Genomic DNA, 9,122 nt, shown 5'->3' on the forward strand with positions numbered 1-9,122 from the left:
TTTTAATATTTCAACTTTATTGTGGAGAAAATGAAGAAAATATTAAGTCTTCATGAACAAGAGAGAGATTAACATGTGCTTGTGCAACATTTTTAAGTTACAGTGAACATGTTGAGCAAAACAATCAACCAACTTATGAAAAAACTCATTGGAGACTCCATTTCCAGGAGAAAATGCTCACTTAGGCTATGTTCAAACTGCAGGTCTTAATGCTCAATACCGATTTTTTGATCAAATCTGATTTTTTTTTGTCTGCTTGTTCACACTACAAATAAAATGTGACAGCAAACGCGCTCTAGTGTGAACCCTCAAAGCGGCCCACATGCGCATACGAAAGTGACCCAGGTCGGATTTGAAAATATCAGATTTGTGCTGTTCAAACTGTCATACCATGATCGTATATGGGTTGCATAGGGTCAAAAAAGTCGCATTCGATGCACTTTCGCCTGCAATGTGAACGTAGCCTTAGATTCATGTGATGGAGCTGTACAAAAAGCTTAAATTTAAAGGATCGATATCAAACCTATGGCCCAGAGGTCAGTTCTGGCTTTGCAAACTCTTAAATTTCCAAAGAAGCCTTTACCTAATCCATTTTTTTCCCAGAATCTATTACGATTACTTGTACGTCATGAAATAATAACGTGATTCAGAGAAGACTGGTTCAGCGTTCAAATACAGTTTCCTTACATATGGGAAATAGCTCATAGTTTATGAGGCAAAGGGCTGAGAGTAAAACCCACAGCTGGAGTCAGATCTAATTCATCCTCTGAAACTCCAGGTGCAGGGGTGAAACGAAAATGCTGAAGGAGAGTGGTGAAGAAGAGGAAGAGCTCCATCCTGGCCAGACTCTCTCCGAGGCAAATCCTGCGACCTGTAAGAGACAATTGAAGAATAACTTCAGCTGTCCTGTCAGCAGATGTAACCTAAACAGAGATGGCTGAGCTCACAAACCTGCAGAAAATGGAATGAAGGCATCTCGCTTAGCAAACTTTTTCTCGTTGTCCAGGAAGTGAGCAGGATAAAAGCTGTGTGGTCTCTCCCACTCCTTGGGATCATGCAGGACAGATGTCAAGAGAGGAAACACCGTGGTTCCCTGCACAAATTACAATACACAGACTGCTAAAACCTTTCCCCACCTTGTATTTACATGTATTTTATCTGCATTTATGTTTTCCTACCTGCACTACCAAACCATCACCCTTTACACATAATTATCATAAAGAAACAATCCACAATGCAGTTATATTTTGTTGCACTTGATGGCTTAGTGCAGGCCAGGTTTTTTAAAAGCGGTAGGTGTGTTATGCAGTCTTACCTTCTTGATAGAGTGACCCTGAAAAATGATGTCTTCGGTGGTTTTGTGAGGAATTCCAGTGGGAACAATGCTGCTCAGTCTCTGTATCTCATGGATGACGGCGTCAGTGAAGGGCAGGCTTTTCGTGTCTGCAACCTGCACCTGTCGATCTCCTATTACTCTCGTCAGCTCCTCCTGGACCTCATCTGGTGTATAAAAGTAACAATAATTAAATTTCATCCCTATTAGAATCACTCAAACACTCCATTTTACAGTATTTTCACAGAAATCTATGCAATCTTGTAAAAAAAATTAAGTGCACGCCAGTTGAAGTAATAGTTCTTTTTAAATTATTTTATCAGTCTCTCACATTGGTGTAGAGAAATTTTGGCCCACTCTTCTTTATAGTGCTGCTTTAGTTCATTGAGGTTTGCAGACATTCAGTCAGGCATGGCTCTGTTAATGTCTTGTCACAGCATTTCATTTGAGTTTATGTCTGGACTTCGACTGGGCCATTGCAGCACCTTGATTGTTATCTTTTTCAGCCATTCTTTTGGAGAGCCCAGTTTAGGCCAATCTGGGACAGATCCTCTGACATTTGCTATAAAATACTTATGATCATTACAGAGTTACCCAAGGTACCCAAGTCCTGTGACTGGAAAAATCAACTGCAAATCATCACTCCTTTAGCACTGTGTGTGAGTTTGTCTGAGGTGTTTGTGCTGACATACTGTGTTGGATTTGTGCTTGATGTGGTACTTTTGCATTATGATAAAACATTTCTAGTTTTGTCTTGTCAGTCAACAGGATGTTGTCTCAGAAGTCTATGCTTTCTTTTGGCAACTATTTTAAACAAGCCGTACCTGTTCTGTCTTTTTTTAATTGTAGAACTGCAGAATTGTACTAGAATAAACTGGTTTTTAATTTGGGGTGCATTTACTGGAACTTCCACTCCAGGGAAGAATGAAGCCCTCAGGTGTATGTTAGTCCACACCTGAAGGCTTCAGTCTAACAAACTATAAAAAATCTGTCTTCATTCAGTTGCTCACACTTGCTAAAGATCAACTAATCGTGCTTTTGATTAGCACCTTATTGATTGGCTGCTACTCCTAAATCCCATGAAGGGAATAATTTGTGTTTCACAGGACTAAAAATAGAGTACTTTGAAAACGTGATTTTTCACACGGCTATAAATGAAGGTGACATTATTTATTTGATTTTGTTTTTGTGACAGTGATTTGATTTCATTAGCACATTGAAGTTAAATTTTTAGGCTCCTCACCCTGAATCTTTGGATATTTGGCCATAAGCAGAAGTCCCCATCTCAGTGTAGTTGATGTTGTCTCAGTTCATTACTGTCATCAAAAGGTTATCATCATGGAAATGACTGTTGGTAATCCCAGATTCCTTCAGACATGCAACAATAAAATGCCAGTAAATCTAATTCCCTTAAAACTGACAAAATGTGTACTTTGTTCTTACTAGGACACAGCATATTTGTTTAGTTAAGCAGGAATGTGCACAGCTTCACCCTGAGCTTCAGTTAATAATTTCAGACTACAAACTTGACAAGTGACAGAGATGCCAACCTCCAGAGTTTGCTTGCGGAGCAGAAAGGCATCCACAAAGCCTCTGCACATCTGTGGGTTCAGAGTCTCTTTTAAATGACTGAAGATGCCAAGGTTTTGTTTGCTACTGGTAGCAGACATTTCGAGCAGTTCCTTCCTGGCACCAATCCAACTCAACAGCGCTGGACACATGTTGTACATCTGTCAAAAATTATATAACCACCAGTAACTAGAATAATATTTTGTTATTTGCAACAACTGATGCTTTATGTGCTTATGAAAGTAACTATAGAAATGACCTGTACTGAAGGAGAACCCAAAAGTTTAGCACCTCTGCTCATTCGATCTACCAGAGATGTAAACTCTGGATCATTATATTCAAATCTGCTTCCATAGACAATGGAGCAGATAATATTAGAGACTGCATATGATAATCTTTGGTTTGTATCAAAAGCTTCTCCTGTGACAAGACAAGTGAAAGGAGTGAAAAACAAATAACAGTCAAATTAATCTTCATCAACCTTCATTAATTTTTTTTAACATAAACAAATCTTACCTTTGAATTTCTTAAAAACCTCAATGAGGTATTGACATTCTTCAATTATTTTGTCCTCACATGCTCTCTTGCCCATCCCAAAGTCTCTCAGGTTAGTCAGTGCAAAGCGCCTCATTTCCTTCCATGAATCACCGTTGGACCACACAACCCCTGTAATGAAGTGTGTATAGAGTTTAAATAACAATAATTTAAGACACATAATGTGGTTATGCCCATTTTTTATTTTATTTATTTATTTATTTTTACCATTTCCATGGTTCATTTGATGCACAATTAGAATTGGATCTCTGTCTCCAAACACTTCATCATAGTCAACAAGTGCCTCCTTCACTGTCTTGTATCCTGCCAGCACCACCACTTTTTGGGGTCCAAGATAGACAGTAAAGACTGATCCATATTTCTTGGACAGCTAAGAAGGGCAGAATATGTTGATATTTTGACACACATTAGAGAGACCCTGGAAGTTGTAAGAGCTGCATGGAAAGCTGAATTTATAAGTCAGCCTAAAAGAAAAGCAGCCCAATAGCTTTACCTCACCTCCAATAATGTTTTGTAGGGTCTTTTCAGGTTCATCTGAAGCAAGTTCCCAAACAAGGGAAGTGGTCTGGGTCCTGGGGGATCCTGGGTACTAAAGCTAGCAGAGGAGATTAAATAGATGAGCAGGAGGACCGTCAGAGCCCCCAACAAGAAGGTAGAACTGAAGGCCTGAAGAAAAACATTTAATATCCCCATGATTTTCAAGTAAAATATACACTCTGTTACTTGCACTGAAAACTCAGTGACTGTGAAAGACACTGCACAGGGATAAACAGTGCAAACAGTGTTCTGTGGTTATGAATGAGTAAATGATTAATGTTGCAGTTAGTACTTTGGTCTGTGTCAATATTATATTTTCAGAATGAAAAAAAAAAATAATAAAACACGTATAAATGTGTGTACCTGATATCAACACAGTTATTTGTGTAAACACTTTAAAGTGCAGCATTTTTTTTACTATATTTTAACATTATTTGAAACTGAAGCTCATTTTTTTGTATTGACTTTTAGAGTTGAATATATGATAAATGTAAAGAGCATTTATATTTTATGCTTTTCTATAAGACTTCCAAACCGGAAGTATGTCATAAATCAGAAAGTACGGTAAATAACTTTTTATCCAACCTAGCTGAGTGTAGGATAAAACGGGTAACCAAGCAGTTTTGGCCAAAGTGACTGGGTAGCAAAGCAGGTTTCCTAACAACAAGGGCAGCAGGTAAATAAAGTGGCAATATCTAAGAGAAGCAATAAGGTTGGAGAAACCTGCATTCAGCTAAGACTGAAGAAGTCACTTGGATGAAATGCTTCTCCCGCTGAAAAAACTACGTCAAGATGAACTGAATACACTTTAATTATGGGTGACTTAGACAGCTACAAGTGATGGTCATTAGTTTTTCTTATCACTAAATGAAAAAGTGAAGCGGACAGATAGAAAATGGCCCAAAGAGTCTGGTAACCATCAATTAGCCCCCCAAAATTATGAAAAAACAATTCATCTATACAAATAAACATTGATATATATTTCAGTTCCTTTCAGACATTCTTCTTCTCTCTAAAGAGGTCACATGGAAGACCAACAATGTAACAATAATGTGTTGTCAACCCATCTGTAAACTTCTCCAACCACCAGGGGGCGTGGCATGGCGGTACTTACTAAGAAAACTGAGGGTGTCTTCTTTCTTGAGGGGCAGTAATGAGCACGACATGCACTGATGCAGCATTTGATCTTTATTGTGGAGGAAAATGTTTAACATCTTACATCTTTATGAGCAAGCGAGAGAGCGATACATGGCAGGTGTAGCATTTTTAAGTAATCAAAACATTCTGCCTTTATTGTCAGTGAAAACTTTGAAGCCAACAGGCAATCTTTACCTACATGAGATGGGGCTAATAAAATCACCTTGAAACTAAAGGAACAATTGAACTAAACATTTTGTAAATCATGTCAGTGAGCCTGAAATTGTTGCCATGATGCCAGGTCTCTCTTGGAAATTAGATTTTTAATCTCAATGAGATTTTTTTTACCTGGATAAATAAAGGACTAATAATAATTAAGGACACAAGAAAATATTCTGCTAAAAACTGACTGGAGCCGTTTCACAGGACAACAAAAGCTTATAAAGACCATCTCTTCCTCACATTTGGGAAACAGCACATAATTTGTGAATCGAAGGGCTGAGAGTAATGCTCACAATTGGAGTCAGATCTAATTCATCCTCTGAAACTCCAGGTGCAGGAGTGAAACGAAAACGCTGCAGGAGGGTGGTGAAGAAGAGGAAGAGCTCCATCCTGGCCAGACTCTCTCCGAGGCAAATCCTGCGACCTGCAAGAGATGAATAATAATCAATTGTCCTGTGAAGAGATGTACCTCAGTGGTAATGGCTGAGCTCACAAACCTGCAGAAAATGGAATGAAGGCATCTCGCTTGACAAACTTTTTCTCTTTGTCCAAGAAATGAGCAGGATAAAAGCTGTGAGGCCTCTCCCACTCACTTGGATCATGCAGGACAGATGTCAAGAGAGGAAACACTGTGGTTCCCTGCAGATAACAGCTGATTTCAGAGATGCACAAAGTACAAAACGTACTAAGACAACACATAAAAACAGCACATACTTTTGATTTGGATTCAGTTTCAAACTTTCCCGTATTCCTGTGATTGCCCGTCCAAGATGGCATCAAGCTTCTGTTTTGTGCACTCAGTAAACTGATAACAACTGTTCCCACTCATGCTTACTCTTTGTGTCTGCACTTAGGTTTTTTATAGCTTTAGAACTTTGGCACCTCAACTCAAAGTTAATGCAGGACGATCCAGGATGTAGTTACATTATCTCAAAACATGGCTTGATGCCGAGCAGATTCGAATAGATAACAATTAGTCTAACCTTCTCAATAAAGTGACCCTGAAAAGTGATGTCTCGGGTGGTTTTGTGAGGAAGTGCAGTGGGGACGATGCTGCTCAGTCTCTGTATCTCATGGATGACGGCGTCAGTGAAGGGAAGGTTTTTCCTGTCAGCAACCTGCACCTGTCGATCTCCTATGACCCTCCTCAGCTCTTCCTGGACCTCATCTAGAGTATAAAAGTAACAGTAATTGAATTTCATCCCTATTAGAATCCTCTGGAGTCTAAACGAGAACAGTGGACACATTACACTTGTGTTACACTGACAATAACACTCCAGTATATTTGATAAATGTATGCTTATTGTGATATTGCTCTTGTGACATGTGTCATGTGATTTCCAGTAAAAGAGTGTATTCAAGTTGTGGATTATTTGAGCTCCTCACCCTGTATCTTCGGATATTTGGCCATTAGCAGAAGTCCCCATCTCAGTGTAGTTGATGTTGTCTCAGTGCCGGCAGCAAACAGATTCATGACTGTTATCAGAAGATTATCATCATGGAAGTGACTGTTGGTAATCCCAGATTCCTGCACATAGACATTTAACAGCAAAGTCACTAAAATCATTCTAATCCCAAAGTTGGATGGGGGTTGCACAGTAGAAAAAGAAGTGTCAGGGCACCGAACAGTAACGAGGATGTAACATACACCAGAAGAATTACAAATGATCAATAGTGTTCGCATACATCTGCTGGGTGATAAAGGTATTAGGATGCAACACAGCTGTTTTGTCTTAACCATAGCTGAGCAGGATAAGGCACAGTTTCACCATCAGCTTAAGTTATTTATTCCTGAACACAAAGTTAAAAGATAATAGAAAGTCCAACCTCAAGATTTTCTTTGCGGACCAGAAAGGCGTCTACAAAGCCTCTGCACATCTGTGGGTTCAGAGTCTCTTTTAAACGATGGAAGAAGGCACGGTTTTGCATTTTATTGGCAGCAGCCAGTTTGAACCCTTCGTTCCTATCAGCAGTCCACTTCAGGATTGATGGAAACATTTCATACATCTGTGAATCATCAAATATACATCTGTACATAAAATACCATTTTTCATTTACAAAGGTTATTGAGTTGTACCTTGAAAAAATCTGTAACTCCATAAGTGTCACAAAGTAGGAATCAATACCTGTATTGAGGGACTTCCACCGAGTCTGACAAATCTGTTTGTTCGATCTACCAACGATGTAAACTCTGGATCATTATATTCAAATCTGCTGCCATAGACGATGGAGCAGATAATATTAGAGACTGCACAGTTAATTGATTGGGTTGTATCAAACGCTTCTCCTGTAGCAAAACAAACACATACAGTCAGTATAAGTAATTAGACCATTAATTCAATTCAGTTCAAACAAATGTGATAATTTTTTACCTTTAAATTTCTTAAATACTTCAATGAGATGTTGACATTCCTCAATTATTTTGTCCTCACATGCTCTCTTGCCCATTCCAAAGTCTCTCAGTTTAGTCAATGCAAAGCGTCTCATTTCTCTCCATGAGTCACCATTGGACCACAGAACTCCTGAGAGTGGTCATATTTTAGTTTGACAGTACCAAAATAGAAAAAAAGCTAAAAGATTTTAAGAAAAAATATTATTCCTTTACCATGCTCTTTGGTTAATTCATGTGCAAGTTTCGTTGGGCTTCTGTCTCCAAACACATCATCATAGTCTACAAGTGCCTGCTTCACTGTCTTGTATCCTGCTAGGACCACCACCTTTTTAGGTCCCAGATAGACCGTGAAGACTGATCCATATTTCTTGGATAACTAAGAACAGAATATTTTCATATTTTCACACACATCAAAGAAACCAAAGCTAAAAAGCTGCCTGGAGAACTGTATCTGCAGCATAGTTCAATTACTTTCTCACCTCCAGCAATGTTTTGTAAGGTCCTTTCAGGTCCAGTTGCAGCAGGTTCCCCAGCACAGGTAGTGGTCTGGGTCCTGGAGGACCTTTTTGTTTTTTTTGAGAATTGAAGCTTGGAGTGACGATGAAATAGACAAGGAGGATGACTGTCAGTGCCCCTAACAAGAAGGCAGAACTGAACGATTGGAGAAAGACATCTAATATCCCCATGGCTGTGAAACGAATTCTCTGCTATGAGTTCTTTGTACTGAGAGCCCAGAGACTTAGTGCTTTTTGCGTTGTCTGCCAAATTTCAGTCCTGTACTGTGCAGCATATAATACAAGGTGTGACAGTAACAGAGCAAAGGTCCTCTATGAAAGAAATAGTAAATCATTAACGTTGCAGTTGATACTTTGGTCTGTAAAATAAATGGAAAAACATTAACAAACCAACAAAATACATTAAACACAGAATAAAAATATCTACTTGGATGTTAGAATAATTTTTGACAGAAGTGAGTATATCTGTTAAAAACGTAATAATAGTTTTCATTTTTGGTAGATTTTAGCATTAAAATTCAGGGTTGCCATGGCCGTTTTATCTATCTATCTATCTATCTATCTATCTATCTATCTGGCAAGACTGCAAACATGACAGATGTATGTATGTATATATATATATATATATAAAAAAAAAAAAACACCCAGCACGCCCCTGCGGGCGGATCTATCCTTCAAGCTCGGGTCCTCTACCAGAGGCCTGGGAGCTTGAGGGTCCTGCGCAGTATCTTAGCTGTTCCCAGGACTGCGCTCTTCTGGACAGAGATCTCCGATGTTGTTCTAGGGGGCTGCTGGAGCCACTCGCCTAGCTTGGGAGTCACCGCACCTAGTGCTCCGATTACCACGGGGACCACCATTACCT

At 39.1% G+C, this 9,122-nt stretch overlaps 1 pseudogene across 1 annotated transcript; it reads right to left on the reverse strand.

Annotated features, from left to right (window-relative positions):
- Positions 1-531: 531 nt before the first annotated feature.
- On the reverse strand, positions 532-8,552 carry LOC113006547 (cytochrome P450 2K1-like; annotated as a pseudogene). Its single transcript, XR_013902034.1, has 14 exons — positions 8,225-8,552; positions 7,959-8,121; positions 7,726-7,875; positions 7,480-7,640; positions 7,181-7,360; positions 3,956-4,123; positions 3,665-3,827; positions 3,419-3,568; positions 3,162-3,322; positions 2,884-3,063; positions 2,577-2,701; positions 1,316-1,500; positions 952-1,093; positions 532-871 (listed from the first exon to the last, which is right to left on the reverse strand). The product of XR_013902034.1 is annotated as a cytochrome P450 2K1-like (transcript).
- Positions 8,553-9,122: the final 570 nt, after the last annotated feature.

The sequence above is a fragment of the Astatotilapia calliptera genome, chromosome 15, assembly GCF_964374335.1.
Source record: "Astatotilapia calliptera chromosome 15, fAstCal68.1, whole genome shotgun sequence".
Classification (NCBI taxonomy): Eukaryota; Metazoa; Chordata; class Actinopteri; order Cichliformes; family Cichlidae; genus Astatotilapia; species Astatotilapia calliptera.